Raw genomic sequence first — 21,954 nt, 5'->3', positions numbered from 1 at the left:
GAAAGAAAGAAAGAAAGAAAGAAAGAAAGAAAGAAAGAAAGAAAGAAAGAAAGAAAGAAAGAGGGAGGGAGGGAGGGAGGGAGGGAGGGAGGGAGAACAACTTTTGCCTGGGTGCCTTGCTGTGATATCTGTGACATGTTGAGCTGGCAGCTTCATGGGCAGAACCACCCCCACCATCCCTGGGTGCCTGCAGATTCCACAAAAGGAAAATAAATCCCAAATGCATGGGAGTAGGGGGTAGGAGTGGAGGTGGGGAGCTTATTCTTGTTTTTGAACACCAAACATAAGCAGCAGCTCAATGCTGGATCCTGGAAGCTTCAATCACATTCCAAGAACCGCACTCACTGCCGTGAGGATGCAGGAGTAGAGTTTAAGGAGAAATCTGGTTTTTTTCCTTGCTCTTTTTTTGTTTTTTGTTTTTTGTTTTTTAAGGATCTGAGCAAGTTATGAAAAACAAAAGACCAGCAAGTTCCAAAAACACACTCACTGCATCTCTTTTAAAACACACCCAAACCCACGATGAACGTTAGGATGACAAGATACTGTACTGATTAATTATTAAGAACACATTGCATGCGGTTTGACAGCTGTGCCAGAGCTGCCCGCTTCATAGTGATTAAACCTCAATAAATATGGTTCTAATAATGAGCTGGTATTGAATTATCAGACAATGGCAGCTTCAGTAAATCTTCATTACTTTTGTCTTTTGGGACCTTCATTTAAATTCTGAGGGATACAAATGCTGGTTCTTGAGCCCAGCAGAAACCCCCCTGGACTCAGGACCCCCAAATACCACTCCCACTCCCAACACACACAGCTCTCAGCTGGCCTGGTGGACAGCAAAGAAGGGGTCAAGAATGGAATTGGGAGTCATGCTACTTCTCTAGGAAATCTGCATTCTAACTGAAATGACTTTCTTCAAATTCCCACGAAGGGGAAGCTTGCCCAGGAGGAGAAGCACACATCGGGGGTAAAGAATTTTACTTCTGGACTGGGGCATTTTCAGACCAAACAGAACGTGAACAAGGAGCCGAGGGCATCCTGACAGCTTCGAGGGAGAAAGAGGTCTCTCAGCAAATGCACAAGGGACAGAGTGACAGGCTGACCAAGGCCTTCCAGGGTAAACAAACTGGCTTGGGTGTAGGGCCTGGCTTCAAAAGGCCCACAATTACTCATTTTATTGCTCAGGGTTACAAGATGATACTATCTCAAAAGGAGGTGACAGCGAGTTAACAGATCCGTCCCTGAGGGTGCCTGGCCCAGACGAAGAGACTCCCTTCTCCAAACAGAGATGCGAGCACAATTAGACGCCTTTCGAAAGGGAGGCACTTTTCTGCTTTGGGAAGCCCTTTCGAGGCCAGTTAAGACACCCCCACCATGCACATTTTGGTACTAATTAACTCCTAATTTGGGAAGGAGGAAAGGGTGTCTCTTTCAAGAATTTCTCCCTCCGGAGATGGCATCTCCGAGCAGGAGCATTTGGCAGTAAAACACAACAAATGTCAGAGCAGAGAGGCTGCAGGGCTCAGAATTTACAGCTCGGTTCCGGAATGCTGTTGGAGCTGCAGCCAGAGACTCTGATTTCAAATTGGGATGGATCTGGGTAAAGTCATCCTGGCCTGTCCCAGGAGGGTTCTGAGACCCATCTCAGCTATCAGTTTGTCTTATGGCTTTAGTCAAGTTCTTGCTCCTTGCCATACCTCAAGTCACCATCAACAATAAAATGGTGGCACTTGGGTACCCTAAGGATTACTCAGTCCCAAAGTCTGTGACACTAAGATTGTAAAAGTTATCCGGTATTTGAACTTATTCACACAGACACATACACAAACACACACACACACACACACACACATACATACACACACACACACATGCACACATACACACAGTGAATGGTACCCGGAAGACGGATGGTAAGGGATGATTATCAAAAGATTGGTAAACTGAGCCACAGAAGGCGCAGTCACAATAAGAGGCCAGCCTCCCTCCTCACTGCATTTACCACCATCACCAATTAATTCTACTCCAAGCTGTTGTAGGAGTGGAAGGAGAAGAGCCACTACCTACAGAGACCAGCCTGGGGCTCCCTGCCATTGTTCAGCCCTTGCAAAGCTCATCCCCAGGCAATTGACTGGAGAAAAGTCTCTACTAAGTCCTGCTACCTTGCTTCGGATCAATATAGCATTGGAATGGCAATCTGGCTTTCTGGCACCAGCCAGCACTGGTTATAACTACAGTTGTCAGAAGGCCTGGGCCTTTGCATCTGCTCCAAAAAGTGCCATGAACTCAGGGCCAGAGCTGTGCTTCCTCTAGGAGCCCATGCCTGCATATCTGAAATGACATAAGAAAAGGGGTAAGCTCACTCACTATCCCAGATGCACAATTCAAGTTTTCTCTCTTCCTCCCCTTTTCTTGTTATATGGAATAACACCTGTCTTTCCTGCGATGATTCTTGTTCTCTGACACACACACCCTTCATCTTGCTTCTGCACAGTCTTACAACTGTGATGCATTATCATTAATATCTTCCACAGCCAACCATAATATTTTATTACATGATACATTTCCCAACTGTAATGTCATATTATTGTTGGCTATTTTTGACCCTAAAGTAGCAGAATCATAGCTGCCTTGTTGAACGTGGCAAATTTGCATATATAATAATGAATTGGTAAACCATGAGGTTGTTGGTGCTAACAGAGCTTTAAAGAGTGGTCATGGGGTCAAGGAAAGGGTCCAAGTCTGTTGTTGGAGAAGGTTTGGAGTTGGGCCTTCAAAACCAGCCACACTTATAGTCTGGGTAGTGGAACTTGTATGCTAGAGCAGTTGCTTAGCACACAGGAAGCCCTGGGTTCATTTGCCCAGCACCAAAAACAAGACAAAGAGATGAAGTAGAACAGAACAAACATCAGCAGAGAGATAGAGGAGGACCCCGGTACCCACATGACTCTCCACAATGTCCTTCAGGAGGATATCAGAAGTGGTTGCTTGGCAGCTAGAACAGTCAGCAGGAAGGTGCCACCTACAGGTGAGATCAGGGAAAGCATGCAGCGAAGCTGGTTCTCTGAGCCAGCCTGAACCAAGGTCAGGCTCTCTTCTGCTTGAGTGGACTGGTACTCATCCTGGATCTCTTGGGACTGGGGTCCTGGTCTCCCATTCCCACTAAAGTCTTCCAGGCCCAGCCTCTTCTCCTCTCCTGGCCACGCCAGCTCACTCCTTGTTCAGAAGCTTCCCCCCCGACTCTCCCAAAACTCTAAATAAAACTCACAGTTCTTGCCAAATATTTTCTCCATCAAGCAATATTTAGCAACATGAGCGCCACAAAAGGATCATGAAGGGATCGAATATCATACATTTGTTTTCAAATCCTAGAGATATTTTCCAAATCATTTCTGTTTCTCTCACCCTCCCTTGCCTCTTTATATATATTAACTTTTAATTCCTTTTTAGACACACTATCGCCTTTCCAATAATTTTGGCAGGACCAACCCTGGGTGCACTGACTCCAGAAGAAGGCTGGTCAAATATGGCTGCAAAGCTTAAGGACATAGTGTGTGGTTGTCTCATGCCCCTATGGCAATGGAGTATGCAGCCCAGGAAGAATGGGATAAAAATAACACGTCATGGGTAAACATGTTGCAGTTGTTGTGTCATGCCAGGTGTAAGAATGCATGCTGTGGAGTAATGTGGAGAGGACTTATGATTCTATGTGAAGTCTCTTAGATAAGAATATCATGCCATGTGTGTTATATGGATGAGAGGTGACTGTGAGCTATATGAATGATGTAGTTAGAGATGTAATGATGGAAGCAAGCTAGGAAGGGTTTAAAATTTAAAGCCATGAGTAAGGTATGCATCAAAATGACATCTTGGCTGCAGTTGGAGAAACAGTCCGGGGGTTAAAAACACTTATTGCTTTTCCAGAGGACCCAGATTTTATCCATATAGTGGTTTACAACAATTTATAACTCCAGTTCCAGGAGATTTGATGCCATCTTCTGACCTCTGCAGGCTCCAAGCATGCATGTGATAACATACATACATGCAGGCAAAACACTCATACACCTAAAACATAAAATAAATATCTTGGTTTAAATTTCATCTTGGCTACTAAAAATAGGCTCTTGAATTAGACAGAGGTTGTCTCCAAAAGCAAAACGTCACTCCAGGGAAGGTTGGTAGTCTCAGGCCCAGCATTGAATCTACAGAACTTGAATTTGTAACTGGTCAGGATCCATGTCTGTCACTGTATGTACTCAAAGAGAATTAACAAAGAAAAAATAGCTTCCTGCTTATAAGTATAATTATTCCAGACCAGAAGCCTGGGGAAGATGCTGAGGCCCCTCACTCAAGAGAAGATTGTAAGTGGCTCATATGTAGCTTCAGTCTCCGAGACGACATTGTCCCACATAATGACTTCAGCCGAAGAGAGACACCGTCCATTTCCACAACCCATATACAAGAACCAGATCAAATCATGACACTTCCCTACATGTCTCGGATTCTCTTAGCCACTGTCATCATCTCTAAGATTCAAACACCATAGCTAGGCTTCCAGGTCATTGTCACTTCCACAACTGAACTATGTTCTTTCCAAGGTTCCCCCATTTCAAGTCACCTGGACACAAAGAGACGATTTCCCATTTCCCATGTTCAGGGACGGGGACAACTCGGGGTCCTCTTTGTTAGATAGAAGGAGACGAAATCCCTTGAAAACCAAGGGAATGAAACTGAATTTGACCCTGATTGAGAAAATAGAAAGGAACCTCAGAAGTGGCACTTTGTTTCCCTTCCAGGGCTCATGGTTTTTAATGTCCTGAAAAGGTGTTTGTGACTGCACTTTACTTTTTTTTTTTTAAACCCCAACATAACAGAGTACTTCTAATCATTTACCTACAAAGATGGCTCCAGATTCAAGTCATGTGGTAGAAGGAGTCTCTGAAAAACTATCGTCCAGACATTTACCATAGGCAAAGACTAGCAAGAAGAGACAGTCTAGGAGGACCAATGACAGGCACAGTTCTATAAGGAACAGTTCTGATGTAGTACATAGGACAACCCACAATGGCAGAACTAGATCCTGCTCACAGGGGTAGCCAAAGGACACCATCCTACATACAGCTCTCTTCTCTTCCCTCCCTGGCCTGAAATACATTGTTTTTTATGCATTATTCTTTTAAGTTCTTGATGTAAATACCACTGAAGAGAACAAATCAAATTTCCTCTCCTCCTTTCTTAGCTCTTTACAGTAACAGAGGATACCCAGCCCCTTTTCTGAGTACAGTTGGTTAGCCTACTTCTCAGCAAAAAAAAATGTATTTATCCATCCTTTAAGGTCATGTAAGAGTACTGAGCCTTGAAGTTTACCCAATTCCAAAACCTGCACAAGACTTTAAAATATTCCCACTAAGAGGCAAAGCCCTACCTACTCTTCTCACTGACTGCTAATCAATCTCCATGTCTCCAGGGTGGACTCTGATCTTTTAACCTCCAACACTAAAGCCACGTGATATTTCTAAAACACTGAGATTTTTGTCTACATAAGGTGGCTCCCCAGTCTTAGCTCCTTGACATGTCATCCCGTGATCTCCATGTCTTAGCCCATATACTTTCTCCTTCTACATCCATCTCAAATCCATCTGTAAAGACTCTTTATGTCTTCTTACTTACGTCATCCTTTTTCTTATTTCTGAGAAATATGCATGAGGTGCCTTCTGCAAAGAAAGCCCTTCACTATCTTGTTCATATGAGTAATCATCTTATTACTTCCTTCCAGTCTGCTCAACCACCATGCCATTGGGTGACATTTGGTTCCCCATCATGTTTTCAGACTGTCCCCAAATATATCACTTGCCATAGAATCTTCTCAAGTAGAGGCTATATTTTCTTCTAATAGGACTAAAGGGTCTGCAGGAGAGGCACACATTTCCATGGCGTCTCCAAGCCATTTCTTCTTCCATCTTCAAAGTCCTTGGTTCTTTGAAGTGCAAGCCATCAGACTTTACCACCCACTATTTGCCTTGCCATCTTTTACTGTCCTCCCTGCCATCCACCTTCATTTATTGATGACTTTAGCACTTGGCTCACTGTCTTCCTCTCCACATCTCCTGTCATTCTTGACAACTTTAACATCCCCAGAGATGGCCTATCTCCAACACCCTGTTATCTCTATTCCCTGTGCTGCTCAGATCCCATGATCTGTCCCTCGTCCTACCTCATCCACCCCCTCCTGTGGTCATGCTTTATCCACGTGATTTTAAGCAACCAATGCATTTACTCCAGCATTTTTGACCACTACATCCCTTAATCTGGACTACCCACTTGAGTGACAACAACCTCACTGGGATGCTCAGTGACGTTTCCCTTCCTCTTCCTCTTCATTCTCATTAGCACCACCTCTTCAGTGTCAAAACATGTGTGCATGTGCACACATACAACACACACACTTTACATGTGCACATATGCAACACACACATATACTCTTTACATGTGCACCCATACAACACACATACACACACACACTTTACATGTGCACATATACAGCACACAAACACACTCTTAACATGTGAACATATACAACACATACACACTTTACATGTGCACATATACAACACACACACACAAAAACACACTTTTTTTCTCTCTTTCTCATCCACTCCAGTTCCTTATTTGGTGTTTTAGCTATATCCTTCCATGTATTTTACTACCTCTTTAACTGCTATGACATTGTACAGGAAAGACCTGATCCTATAAATTGCTGTCATTTACAGTCCTCCCACCACCACCTCCCATTTATCAATGAGTTTAACACTTGACTCACTGTGTGTGTGTGCGCGTGTGCATGTGCGCGTGTGTGTGTGTGTGTGTGTGTGTGTGTGTGTGTGTGTACCTGATCAAACCACTCTGCTAGGTAGTATTCTCCAGCCCTGCTGGATGCACTTGATTTCAATGGGTAGGCACCAGTCTCCACACTTTCATTAATCTATCATGCCTAACCAATTTAGTCCCCAAAACTCAAAGACAACTGTTTTAAATCTTTGCTTTACCCCGTAAATGTCGAAGACAGCCTCATTCTCAGCAAATGCTGTCCCGACCCTCTTGCCATGGGCATATGGTGGGAAAATACTGCTGCTGCTCCAGAAAATTATATCATGCTCTTATTGCAGAATTCATCTCCTTCGAGATGCCTGGACGTTGTCCAGGAACATGTCCTTATCTCCCACCATCTCCTCAAGTCATCATGACTCATACCCTAGCTAACTTCACAAAATGGCTCTACCCAGAGTGCCAATGATTGAGCTTTGACAGGACCACAGTTTATTTTTTGTCCTTGTCGCACCAAACCTTCTTGTAGTGAGGACATTGGAATACATCTATTTGTGAGTCACTTTCTGCTTTTCTACCTGAAACACAGAGATGCTCTGCCGAAGTCTAGGTTTGCCCTTCATTGCCCCTGTCTCAGCATGTGATTTCTGTATCATGAGCATAAACAATATCCTTATTTTGATGATACCAAACCTATATCACTAATATTAATCCATACATTTACCCATGAGTTCCTGATTCTCTCTCTCTCCCTCCCTCTCTCCCTCCCTCCCTTACTCCCTTATCTGCCTCTGTCTCTGTCATCCTCTCCTCCTTCCATCTCCATTTCTTACTCAAAGCTCATCTATTCATCTTGGTAAGCTACACTATTTTCATGTAATTTTTGGAAACAGTGATATACTCTCTTTGTGGATAAGGAGACAGCTCAAAAGGTAAAGCATTTATAAGCCTAAGGATTGAATTCAGATGGGGCAGTACTGAAATCCCAGTCCTGGAGAGGCAGATCCTGCCTTGCTTTATGAGGAAGCTAGCTAGCTAGACTAGATGGACTGGTAAGCCTTGGGCTCATTGAGAGATTCTGTCTCAATATATAAGGCTGCGAGAGATTGAGAAAGATGCTTAACATCAGCCTCAAGCCTCTACACACATCCATTGACACATGCTCTTGTACTTATTTGCCACACAGACATGCACTTGTTGGCTGTAAATAAAGGTCCCACATGCTTATTCCCTTTCCTTCATTCCCACACTTATTTTATCAGCAGGTTTTGGCAAAAATCACTTCCAAACAATTCTTAAATTTGACTACACTGTATCCTACAAAGCATCGAAGTATTCATCTGAGCCACTGACTTCTCTGAAGTGGCAAGTATAAGATCTTCTTTCTCACTGGCCACTGTCCCTTTCCTGAATCCCATGCAATCTATTCTTTACACACACCCCAAATTTAGTGCTTTGCTGTTCTTTAATAGACTTTATTTTCTAAAACAATTTTAGTTTCACAAAAAAAAAAAATGGTGGTAAATGCAAAGAATACCCGTATTCCCCTGTCCCCACACATGAATTCTCTCTCACTTACAGCACTCACACCAGAGTGGTCCTTCCGTTCAAGTTAATGAACTTCATTGGCTCATCAAAAGTCTACCCTTCACAATAGGACTCGCTCTTACACATGCCAGAAGTTTGTTTAAATGTATGGCGAGTGTCCACTAGGTGGAATACATGGAAGTTTCACTACCCCCAAAACTTCCTGTATTCTGTTAATTCCATCCCTTCCTCCAATTCCCACATCAGGGGTTGCTCTTCCCGGGGTAGCCTTTTCATGAGAGTGTCTTTTGACTAATAATATGGACATTCATGCTCTCTGTATCTTTTAGTGTCTTGGTGTCTCTTTTTGTCACTGCATAATATTCCATTGTCTAGATATACTACTTTATTTATCTGTTCATTGACTAAAGAGCATGTTGGTTGCTTCCAAATTTGAGCAATCATGAGTGAAGATGCTGTCGGTATCTTTATGCAGGCTTTTGTGTGAAGTGAATCTTAAACTCACTTAAGCAAATACCAGAGTAAAATGGCTGGGTCAGATGTGTTCAACAAGAAGAAAGAAATGCAGCTGTGCCACCTTTCACTCCCATTTGCAACAAATGAGGGTTCGTGTTGCTCCACATCTGCACCTACATTCGATCCTATTAGTGTTTTGGATATCAGACTTTCTGATAGACATGTCTGATAGACAATGTGTGTATCTCATTGTTATTAGAGCAGCCTTTCTAAATCTTAAATCTTATTGTGTTTACCCCCTTTTCAAAGCCCTCAAAGATTTACCTTTGCAACAAAAATAAATTGCTAAGGTCTCACCCACCAGAAACAACAGGATTTATCTCTACTTGTTCATATATGTTCAGCTTCTTCAACAATATCCATGCTGATTATTCAATATTCTGGTTGTAGCCTGCTTCCCCAACTTTACCATGAGGTACCAGTCTGACCATCATGACCATGTTGTGACCAATTTCATCAAATATTCCATATTTCTTTCTTTTTTTATGTCCAGGAAAATTGTATTTTGTTTTATTCATTTTGCTTTGTTTTTCCTTTATTATTGTGAGATATTTTCTTTATTTACATTTCAAATGTTATCCCCTTTTCTGGTTTCCCCTCTGAAAACTCCCTATCATATCACCCCTGTCCCTGCTTCTATGACAGTGTTCCCTCATTCTTTCCCACTTAACCTGTCTTGGCATACGCCTACACTGAGGCATTTGAGCCTTCACAGGACCAAGGGCCTCTCCTCCCATTGATGTCCCAAAAGGCCATCCTTGGCTACATATATGACTGGAGCAATGGGTCCCTCCATGTGTATTCTTTGGTTGGTGGTTTAGTCCCTGGAATCTCGGGGCGGGGGATCTAGTTCATATTGTTGTTCCTCCTATGGGGCTTAAAACCCCTTCAGCTCCTTCAGACCTTTCTCTAAATCCTCCATTGGGGATCCCATGCTGAGTCCAATGGTTGACTGCTAGCATCTACCTCTGTATTTGTTAGGCTCTGGTAGAGCCTCTCAGGAGACAGCTATATCATGCTCCTGTCAGCAAGCACTTCTTGGCATCCACAATAGTGTCAGGTAACATTCGGTATTCCTCGATTGAAAATTCTTTGTTTAGCACTGTAGCCCATTTTTAATATTTGGTTTTCTGGAGTCTAACTTCTTGAGTTCTTTATATATATTGGATATTAGCCCTCTATTGGATGTAGGGTTGGTTATGATCTTTTCCCAGTCTGTTGGTTGCTGTTTTGTCGTATTGACAATGTCCTTTTTGTTACAGAACCTTTGCAATTGTATGAGGTCCCATTTGTCAATTCTTGATCTTAGAGCATAAGCCATTGGTATTCTGTTCAGAAAATTTTCCCCTGTGCCCATGTACTCGAGACTCTTTCCCCACCTTCTCTACTGTTAATTTCAGTGTCTCTGGTTTTATGTGGAGGTCCTTGATCCACTTGGACTTGAGCTTTGTACAAGGAGATGAGACTGGATCAGTTTGCATTCTTCTACATGCTGGCTGCCAGTTGAAACAGCACCATTTGCTGAAAACGCTGTCCTTTTTCCACTGGATGGTTTTAGTTCCTTTGTCAAAGATCAAGTGACTGTAGGTGTGTGGGTTCACTTCTGGGTCTTCAATTCTGTTCCATTGATTACCTGCCCATCTCTGTACCAGTACCATGCAGTTTTTATCACAATTGCTCTGTAATACAAGCTTGAGGCCAGGGATGGTGATTCCTCCAGAAGTTCTTTTATTGTTGAGAATAGTTTTTGCTACCTCAGGTTTTTTGTTATTCCAGATGAATTTGCAAATTGCTCTTTCTTCCAAGTTTGTTTCTATTACAGGGCCTTGATCTTGCCACTTCTTTTTACAATATCTCTCTGCCAGGTCTCTCTATTTGGCTGCTTCCATCTTGCCTTAATTATAAATAATTATTTAAAATAACCTTATTAGAAATATAAAAAATATATAATTAGGGGCCAGTGGGATGGCATAAACACGTTTGTGACCAGGCCTGATGACCAAAGTTCAAACTCTGGAGCCCTGTGTTAGAAAGACAGATAGATCCACTCTTACAAATTGTCCTCTGATATCCTCACGTGCCCTATGATGTACTTGGGAGCATGTAAGTGCACACACACACACACACACACACACAACATATACATTCATACTCTCAAAAAAGTAAAAAATGTAGTTATTAATGTTGAGTTTATTAGTCTAAGGTTAACCCCAATATACTCTCCACAGATTAGGAAACCTCGAGGAAAGTTCTCAAAAGAAAATATACTTGCCTCAAACTTGACTGTCAGCGTAAGGAAGTGGCTCCCACAAACAATGCCAACCCCCAACAGAATTAACTTGAGACCTAAGGCTTCTGAATGGACGCAGATAATACAGTGAAAGTTTTGTTATTATGACATAGAATGTTAGTGGACCAATGAGGGAGGGGTAGTTAAAGAGAAGTGAGAGCCCAGCATCAGTAGAAGCTATCATGCCATGCCAGAGAGAGAGGTGGGTGGCGTGCAGAGAGAGACAAAGGAGAGGGAGAGAGAGAGAGATGAAGAGGGACTGGAAGAATCTAAGAGGTCTAGAAGTGACAAGTGAAACACCATTAGGTTTTTGGAGGCCTGCTGGAGGGTCAGATGCCAAGAACAAGCTCCTGGGGCACACATACATCATCATATCCTTGTTCAACATCAACATGTAGAATGAGGGCCCAGAGTATCTACACTGATCATTTCCAAGAGCCTGTTAGAGTCAGATTGTCTGAGCTATGCAGCACGGGCTTCTAGGCCATAGCCACTGCCTCTATTCTGCATCTGTACCTGTATCCAGTTAGCCAAGAACTACAGGCAGAAGACAAAACTCAGCTGCACATATCACCAGGAGCATCACAAATCTGCTGTGGTCTGGGGCAATTCCAAGCTTGTCTTAGACCTATTTTTTTTTCTACATGTATGCAATTCCCTTTTTTGATGTTATGAAAAACATGATTTTTGTGTTACTATTTTAGCATTTATAACCAAAGATAATTGGTGACTCTGCATCTCCTCTATAATGACTTTCTTCTCAAACCATGTCTGATTAAGACATTGTTTAGGCCATGGTGTCTCAAACTGTGGGTCACGAACCATTAATTTGTTGTGAAATCAATTTAGATGGTTCACAACCAGCATAGTTTCAACAAAAATAGAATAGAATAGACAATAATAGAACATATTGAAATGAATCACACAGAGTAAGGGCAAGTAGGATTTCAGAAAGCATATGTTTCAGTTATGTATATTGCACATGTAAACATACATCTGTGTATAATGAAATACAATGTAACATATGAGGTCAAAGCCAAAGAAAGTAGAAGCCATTGTTCTAGAAGTCTCTTGCCTTTAGAACAAACAATATAAAGAATGCTATGAATAATTTATAAAATGTATATTCTAAACTCATTTCAAATTTCATGTAGTTTACTCATGTCAATGTAATGCTGTCAAAGACAGTTACCATCAAAACAAGTACAGGACAGGTGTGGTCACCAAAAAATGTTGCATTTCAAGGCTGAGTATCTAACATTCCTGCAGTCTACAGCCCAGAGAACTAGAATAGCTACTTATCCCCCGCCCCTTTTTTTTTTCTATCTGGTAGAATGACTTTATGAAATTCCCCCATCTCCTTTTGAAGTCTCCAATTCCTTATTTAGAAAAGATCTACATTTATTTGCTCCTGAGAATCTTCCAGAAGAACTGGGTAGTGTGCATCTACAAGAAGCTACAATGAAGTGGAGAGAGCTTCACCTTGCAACTTTGAATCCCAGCTCTGTCCCTCACCATAGAGCAGCGCCATGGTTCCCATGGTTTCCTCGATGAGAGGTTGAGAATTACAATGTAACCACATCAGGCAGCAGTCAGGTTAAGCAAAGTTGTCAAAGAACTGGCCTAGGGCAGGAATCCAGAAAAGATGACCTCAATCTGCCTGTCTGTCACCATCAGGTCCTGTGCACCTGCCTTCACTGTTTAGCATTGCTGTCCCCCACATCTCTTGGTCCTCAGTGGAGTTTCTCACAAACACTCATGAGAAGTTTTGGTTTCCATGACTACAGCCTTTTCTCATCTTAAACCTCTACTACCTCTGCCAGCCCTCCCTCCCTTCCCATCACATTCCCTATTTCCCTTTCATGTTGATTCTATTTCACACATTCTAGAGCTCTGGGTACAGAGGACAAGTTCTGAACTCTAGGTCACCCCTAGGGGTGAGAGAAAGTCACCGGACCCTTTCATCAGCTAAACACTCCCAGAGACTTCCTCTGTCTGTAAGTGATACATCAGAATATAGAGTAGTGTGGTTAAACCTGGAAGATGTTAGAAAAAGAGGTACATCTGCATAAGTTATGAAGTATAACTCAAGACTTTTTTTGTTTTGTTTTTTGAAACCGGGTTTCTCTGTATAGCCCTGGCTATCCTGGAACTTACTCAGTAGACCAGGCTGGCCTCGAACTCAGAAATCCACTTGCCTCTATCTCCAAGTGCTGGGATTGAAGGCATGCACCACCACTGCCCAGCTAAGACTTATTTTTTTATCTGTGAAAATATAAAACTCAGTGTCCATCAAAATGGAATTTTGATTAATTAATTTGAGGTCATCTACTGGTAATAAAAGAGTCACATGCCTGTGTGATGAGAACCACAGACATATCAATGTTCCTGTATACTTCTGTTTTTGTTACATCCCTGACCCCACTTGGCTCTGATTTTCATGGAAAAGATGGAACTCACTGAGGTATGAAGGGGCCAAATAAACTGGTTCCTATCATCCATTAGCAAACCTTGGCCCCTGTACCTTTCAAATCTCCTCCAAAGTATCTAATTCCTTTCATCTCTAACCCATCTCTTCCCATCATAGTGGCTAACAAGATAGACATTCCCATGGAAGCAAGGATACAAGTTATTTATGGATGGCATTCCTCCCTGCTCACCAAGTCTGCTTAGTGACATGACACTTCATGGACATCTGATCTGACTATCCCTGGAGCCAAGCCTGCTGGCTTCTTGAAGGCTCGTTGTGTTCTTCTGACATTCAGCACATGATATCCACACAACCAAAGCTCAGAAGAAGAACTGACCCTCTTGATTCAAGTGCTATCCCATCACAAGATCTTGAGTTGGTTTTTTTGTTGTTGTTGTTGTTTTGGTTTTTTTCCTTCTGGTGTGCTGGACGCCACTCACTGCTCCCTCTGTAGGCCATAACTTTTCTAGGCTCCAAACCAACTGCTACATACTTGAGAAAGCATCTCTGGGCCTGGCCTGGGCCATTGTCTAGCAGAGATACTCAGGCTAAAGAGGAGTATCAGAGGAAAGAGAGAAGGAAGCCTAGTATAGAGAAAAGGGCAGTGAGGAGAAGACCAAACATGGAGGAGTGGCCAGACAAGAATGCTTGGCTCCTCAGCTGGTAATTACTCACTTGTAGAAAAGTACCTAAAATAGCAAGTTAGCTTCAAGTTGCATATGAGTAGAAGAATGGAAATTCTTGTTCCCTCGGCACTTAGAGCTGCTATGGAAGAAGATAAAGGGACTTAATTTCTAAAGCAATCTCCTTCCTCCAGGAGATGCATCAGCCAACCTTGCAGGTGCAGTCTGTGTGATAGTACTTATTCTCACCAACCTTGCTAGCTTGCCCACTAGTTGGATGGAGTGAAAGCTAGGCACAGGAGAGGTGGCACAGATACTGGCTTTGCTGTATTAGCTGCATCTTTTAGTGAAGACTCAAGGAAGTTACAACCCAGGGAACTCTTGCTCATGCTGAGAGAATAGATTTACATGCTGCTGTTTTGGCAATGACGAGACTAGGGCTGGACCATGGCAGGACAGGAGACCCCTGAGGACAGCAGAAGATACTGAATCCAAACTAGTTCTACTCAACTGTGCCTGTCATAAACTCTGTCTCAGATTCCTCTGTCCCAAATGAGGATAATTAAGAGAGAAATGCAATCTGGAATACAACAAAAAAACCGAAATAAGTGTCCAGGCTGAACATGGAGCTCAAGATGAATTACAGAGGCACAGAGGAGTTCCCAGTACTCAAGTCACCTGCCCACCCCTGCCTACTGCTCATCCAGGCTCTGGTGACCCAGCTGCGTTAGAAATCCCTACAGGATGACTTTTACAGTGAGTTCCAAGAAAGCCCCTCTAGTGCTGACTATTCCCCCATGCCATGCCCACATGAGATCCTCCACCTGGCCCTTGTATGTCATGGTTTCAGGACAATTTACAAACCTACTGAGCATGTTTGAACAGTTCTAGACAGTCTTACTCCGGACCACCAACCCTCAGGCTTCTCTGGACCCATGGCATGCTATCAACCTTTGCTGCTTACATCAACTTAAACAACATTCAGGAATGGAAAAAAATGGGTTGGTGATTAAGGTCACTTGCTGCTCTTGCAGAGGACTCCTTTTCTGTCCTCAGTACCCACATCATAGCACAATTGCTTGTTCCAGGGAGTATCTGATGCCCTGTGACCTCAACGGTCACCTACATATAAGTGGTACATGTACACTCATCCAAACACACACATCAAAAAACAAATCCTTTAAAAAAAACCAAAAGGACAATATGTTCAGTCCACTGAATTTGGTCATGACAGGAAAGTGATATATTAGTGACCTTTTTCCTAAAAATGGATTCATCAAAGGCACACTTTTCCCCCAAGCAAACTACCAAGGGGCTAGAAGAGATTAAAAAACAACAACAATATAGTTTCATTGCTTGTCCTGGAAAAAATCACAGCATGGGGGAAAAGAAAAATATGTTTCAACAGATGTGTATAAAAGTCAAACCAAACCTTGGGTAGTCTCATTCCCACACAGAATCACACTTGCTAATGGATGGGGGTCCCAGGAATTCCCTTGGCCTGAGTCAGTCTTCATTCAAACACTCATTGTCACCAAAGTGACAGTTTTTCCTTAAACTGAAAAAGGGTAGATGACGCTCTGCCCTTACCCACAAATGACATCAACTAAGTACCACTTGGGGCAGGTGGGGTTTGCAGTGTGTTTTTATTTCCTTTCTGCTAGTGTAATAAAATAACCCACCCCACAAGAAGTGATTAAGGGAGAAGGGATTTATTTCAGTTTGCATTTCCAGGTTACAATCACTGTGGAAGTCAAGTCAGGAACGTCAGAGACAAATGATACATGCTCAACTGCCTGTGATCAGCTAGACTTCTATACTCTTATACAGTCCATAAACCCTGCCTAAGAATGGTGCCACCCACAGTGGGCTGGGTTGTCTAGTAACTTAAGACAATTCCCCACAGACCCATCTGCTGGCCAATCCAACCCAATATAGATAATCCTTCAAGGAGACTCTTCCCAGGTAATTCTAGATGTATCAAGCTGATAATTATAGCTAATCATAAAACTAGATTTGCATTCAGAAAATACACATGACAGCCAGGACTCTGATAGATTCTTATCCCCTGTAGTATGTAGTGAGAAAAGAAAGAAAGAAAGAAAGAAAGAAAGTCATCCAAATAGGTGACCACCTGATGTCTAACTAGGGAGGCTCAGGGCAGAGAGCTAAAGCAACACCTTCTCTGCCAAAGTAGGGGCAAAAAGCTACATCTAGGGGCTGACCTGGGAACAGCCAGCTTCCCAGGCCCATGTCTGGGAATTTTCCTTTTCCAAATATGAGAGCAATAAAAATAGGTAGGCAGCAGTAAAAATAGGTAGGCAGGAAGGCCAAACTATGTTTGCAAAAGCCCCACGTCTGGGTTTGAAACACCCGCTCCCACCATTTCAAGGCTAAGAATAATGGAAGGACTCAGGAATTCTGGCTTGCTCCCAGGGTGTGAGCACACTTGGATTCGATAGCACATAGCTGGGCATGCCCACATGAAACCCACTGGAGCTGGTCAGAAGTGTCAGGAGCCTTTAGAGAAATGAATGAGCCACCGATTAAGAAATGCAGCTGCTGACAAGCAGGAATTGCCCTATAAAACGTTTCAAGGTGTCAGTGATGGAAGTGCACTTTGCAGCCACTCAGCGGGCAAGACAGGGCTGCCCCACACACTGCCAAACACTGCAACAGCTGCCCAAGCCTGGGGTGGGAAACATCTATCCAGCTGGGACTTGGGACAAGACCACCAGGCAACTCAACAAGGGCAGTCAAAAAAAAGAAAAGAAAGAATGAAATGAATTGTGTCCAGCTTATCACTACAACCAAACAACTTTCCACATGTGTAATTCCTACTAACACTTTGCTGCGGGGCAAACTGCATCTTCCAAAATTCATATGCTCAAGTCCTAAATCCAAGTATCTCAGAATGTTGGGTACCAATAACAAGGTTATTGTGGTGAAATGAGGTCAGATGGGCAAGTCCTAAACCATTGTGACTGACTGGTGTAGAAGAAGAAAAGATCGGGACACAGATAGGCACCAAGCAAAGACCATGTGAGGACACAGAAGGCAGACATCTATGAGCCAAGAATAGAGGCCTCAGGAGAAAACAGCTCTGCCAACACCTTGCTCTCAGAATTCTGGACTCTGGAAACGTGAGACAATAAATTTCTGTTGTTTAAGCCACCCAGCCTCTGGCACTTTGTGATGGCAGGTTCAAAAGACCAATACACTTTTCTTTTTTTTTTTTTTTGCCATCCTGTGTGTTTAATAAGAATTGATGGACACTTCCATGTGTGAGAGGGAAGCAGAGAGAGTCAGCGCCACGATCACATCTGAAGCCTGGCATCTCAGAAAAGCAGGCCAGCCGAGTCTCTGGAGACTTAGCATCAAGTGCCAATCCTTTACACTCCTCATTTCCCAGAATCCTCACAAGAACTCAGAGACAGTGGCATAATTAGCCCTATTCTTTAAAAGAGAAAAAGAAGATTTGTAGGTGAGAAATGTCTTGGATGAGGGGTCTTTCTAGAAGAAGCATAATTAAATTCTAGGTTTGGCTGATCTCATACTTATGTTTGTCCCTCCAACTAAAATCAATGGTTTAAGTTCAAGAAACTGAAAATCTCGCAAGTGATCAAGATGTCTAATCATGAAAATGCATGTGCTCACGTGGCAGAAAATCTCCAAGGCATAGGTATCTAGGGAGATGTGGGTTTGTGTAGGCTACAGCTTGTAGTCATGTGTCTGCTCAAGAACAGGTTTCATCTATACTTGTCCCACCACACATGAACACAAAGAGAAAGACTCACTCTCTTTAAACTGCTCTCCGGGTCCCTAACCCAATTCTAGCAGGTATCACGGTTGAGAATCCTCATAAGAGGGGATTGGTTGGCATGTTCCCAAAGACCTGTTTTAGCTTTGACTATGTACAGCTTTTAAATTTCTATGGAAGCTTGAAAATATACACAACACTCTGGCACAATGCTTCTAGAACATTCTACAAAGTCAAGGTCAGAGCATTCACACCGGATATTCAATGAGCTCAACCCTCTTTTTGCACAAACACAGCAATCTGGCGAGCAAACGTGGAGGAGACTGCCCAGAAATGGCCTTGGCCAGTCAAGAGCAAAGCCCCTCAGGGCTGGACTAAAAGTTCACTGTTTGTTCCCATTTGCTCAGACCCATGGAAGGAAGTGCAGAGAGGCTTGCCTGGCCGGTCAGCACCATCTCCATTCACTCCAGCTGAGGTGGGACAAGTAGTTCTGCCATGTGACCCTGCCAAGGAGCTTATGACAAAGGCCAGGCTGATGGCTCAGAGCCCTGCAGCTATCTGGCCCCAGATGGAAGCCACTCATGTTAGCTCAGCCGGGTCCTGAGATGAAGGAAGAAGGGAATGGACAGAGGAGGGAAAGATGGATGGCGGGTTCCTGAATCGGTTCTCCTTCAGATGGGTCTCTTATCCCATTCTAACCTAGGCCCTGTACCTAGGAACCATACTTAACCCTGGATCTAAGCACCTTTGTGACTTATGGTTTCCCCCAAGCCCAAGACCCTAGTACTCTTTATTTCTTTCTCTTAGAAAAAAGAAAGCCCCCAAGTCTAGATAGCATCTCTTAGCCAGAGGGCTTCACTTGAGTTCTTAGCTGTAATTTCTGCAGGAGGCATATTCTATCCCTGCCAAGGCTGATCAGAGACTCTGCTGATAGGCTCTCATGGCATCTAAGTTAATTCTTTTATATATATATAGTTGTTGCTAAGGTACTCAAGCTGACCTTGAACTCACTTTGTACAGGCGAGTCTTGAACCCATTATCCTTCCACCTCAGTCTCGTCTCTCCGACTGCACTAGATTCAGGGATCTCTGTCTCTCTCTCTCTGTCTCTCTCTCTGTCTCTCTCTCTGTCTCTCTCTCTCTCTCTCTCTCTCTCTCTNTCTCTCTCTCTCTCTCTCTCTCTGTCTGTCTCTCTCTCTCTCTTTCTCTAATACACACACACACAGAGGCCAGAGGAAGATATCAAGTGCTCGCTCTGTCACTCTTTCATTCCCTTGAGATAGAGTCTCTCACTGAAACTGGAAACTAGTCTGCAATCCCCAGCTGTCCTGTCTCCATCCCTACCCCGCACCACTAGGGGTTACAGGTAAAAGTTGGCATGCCCAGCTTTTTACATGGGCTCTGGGAATTTGAGCTTAGGTCCTCATGGTTGGGCTAAAAGCTCTCTTACACATTTGAACCATCTCCACTATTGTAACAATCCTTATGGTACTGTTTAAACCAATCTGTATCCTTGGTTTGTCCCACAGAGACTCAGCTGCTAGAAGCATCACCTCTCAGGCAGTGGGATTAAAATGAAGGGACTTGTTTCAAGGTGAGCTCTAATAGGAGCTAATTAGGGCACATGGATAGCACTTTTAGAAGTTTAGATTGTGTTGGCCTGCTTTTTCTGGAAGTATGTCGGTTCTCATGGCACGTGTCAAGAGGGAGAAAACATGGGATAAGTGAGACCAGTGCAGGCAAATCATCTCAGCAAGTTTCTGTCTTCACCAATAAGCTTCTCCAAGGGACGCATTGGAGATCATTCAGTTGCAACCTTGTTCTTCAAACATGTCAAAAAATAAAATAAAATAAAAAATGCAAGCCCCCAGCATGAAACAACTGGGGGAAAAGTCTTGTTAAGCATGAAATTACAGGATGTATTTAAGGGTGTGGGTAGCTGGTGACTATAATCTAAATATATTGCATTTGGGTATAAAATTGCCAAGGATAAGTAAAAATAAATAAACAGAGAGTGGGGCTGCAGAAAGGTTCACTGAGCAAACTGCCTAGCCTACAGGAGCGAGAACCTAAGTTCATGCCCCACCACTCATGTAGCAGCCTGGCATGGTGCTACACGACTGTATTCTCGTATAGGTGATACAGGGAGGGAAGATACTCAGAACTTGCTAGACAGACACCAATCTAGCCAATTCATAAGATATACTGTCTGAAAAAATATGTTGGTTAGAGCTGCAGAGATGGCCCAATGGTCAGGAACACTTAGCATTCTCCCAGAGGATGTAAGTTCCGTTTTCAGAATTTTCTTTAGTTCCAAGGAAACTGCTGCCCTCTTCTGCCCTCTGCAGATGTCTGCACACATGTGCAACACACTCAGACAGACATAGACACATGTACACAAATAAAAACAAATCTTTAAGAAATATAAGGTGGAGAGCTGTAGAGAAAGACTCCTAACATCTACCTCTGGCATCCACATACATGTGCACACACATACACACAGTGACAAATAAAAAGTGAGAATCCATAAATCTTTTTGCTTTCTTCTTCAGTCTGTTTGCTGAAATGTTCATTTTCAAATAGACATTAATTATGGACAGTTTTAGATTCATCCAAACATCATAAAGATAGCATAGAGCTCCCATATCTTTACAAAGCTTGTTCTTATGAGCATCCAATATTATTACAGTATATTCATTATAGTAAATGAACCCAGTCGTTTCCATTACTCTCATTTCTGATAGTGCTTCACTTACTTTTTCCCTAGTGACATTTTTTGGTCCAGGAGCCTCTCTAGGATATGTTGAATTTAGCTACGATTTTCCCATAGGCAGCTTTTCCTATGACACTTTCCTTGTTTCTGATGACCATGAGAGCTTTGATGAGTAAGGGTCACATATTTGGTAAAAATATTCTCCTATTTGTTTGAATTTTGGAAAGAAGACTGCAGAGCTGATGCACCATGTAAGAAAGGTCTAACACAACTGCCATGGGCCTTGATCACCTGGCTAGAGTCATGTCTGTTGACTTTCTCCGCCATGAAGTTACTTGCGGATCAGGCAGAGGACTTAGATGAATCATTTGGATTCTTCCACACAGGTGATTTGTCAGCTTCCCCCGTCTGTCTTTCTTTTATCTGTCAGTTATTTGCATTAGTATGATCTTCTGGATGTTTGTTTTCTACTTTGGCTTGTAATCCATTAGTATGTATTTGTTTTTATGTCAGTTGTGGCCTCCCTTCCCCCAGCCTGGAACCTGCTTGCTCAAAGGTGGAGCTACCGGCTCATTCGTCCTGCCATGCCCACTGCTGCAACCTGCCTTTGCTGCCTGGAGGCACACACGTGTTCGTCCTGCTACTGGACCCTGAGTTACTTGGCGGGAAGTTGGGTTCCCTCCCCCTTCCTTTATAACTGAGTGTCTGAAAATAGTAAAATTGAGCCTTGAACAGAATGTATGTTGTCTTGGCTCCATTCTTTCTTCCGCCCCGTCTAGATTCCTCTCTTTTCAGCAAACTGCCATTCTCAGTTGAACCGTTCGTGTTGTGGACTGCGGGCAGGCCGCAACAGTCAGTTATTTCAGTTTTAGCCATTGGGAACACCTTCAGTTATGTGCACACTCTCTGAAATACTTGCTCTTGCTAGTTATAGGTTTTCTTGAACACTGTCTTGTTTATTGACTCAAGAAAATGCTACAGGTTCATCTTGTGTGTTTCTTGCCTCTTACTCCAGGCCCAGAAGCAGCCCATAGTACCTTTCTCTAGAAAACTGAATTAGAAGCAAATATCTGGGTGTTAGTGTGCCTATGGTTACTGAGGCATCCTTGCATCTTGGCTCTATCAGGTGGCCTGTGTCCCAACCTTCTTATTTATAGACATCCATACATTTCTATTCATACCTGTCTGAATGCATATGAACTAGCTA

The 21,954-nt window shown here is 43.1% G+C and overlaps 2 long non-coding RNA genes across 3 annotated transcripts in view; one reads left to right on the top strand and one right to left on the bottom strand.

Moving 5' to 3' along the window:
• The window catches only part of LOC115032768, a 192,680-nt gene that overhangs the window by 26,545 nt on the left and 144,181 nt on the right, over positions 1-21,954 (bottom strand). The gene's annotated exons all lie outside the window — the stretch shown is intronic.
• Positions 13,109-21,286, top strand: LOC110306411. Of its 2 annotated transcripts, none has more exons than XR_002379261.2 (3): positions 13,109-13,179; positions 20,978-21,133; positions 21,261-21,286. It is a non-coding gene; the product is annotated as an uncharacterized LOC110306411 (long non-coding RNA). The 2 variants fall into 2 exon arrangements; XR_002379260.2 differs by having other exon boundaries at positions 20,975-21,133.

Source organism: Mus caroli, chromosome 12 (genome assembly GCF_900094665.2).
Source record: "Mus caroli chromosome 12, CAROLI_EIJ_v1.1, whole genome shotgun sequence".
NCBI classification, from domain to species: Eukaryota; Metazoa; Chordata; class Mammalia; order Rodentia; family Muridae; genus Mus; species Mus caroli.
Note: the sequence above shows the minus strand (reverse complement) of the source record. Positions and strands in the feature narration are given on the sequence as shown.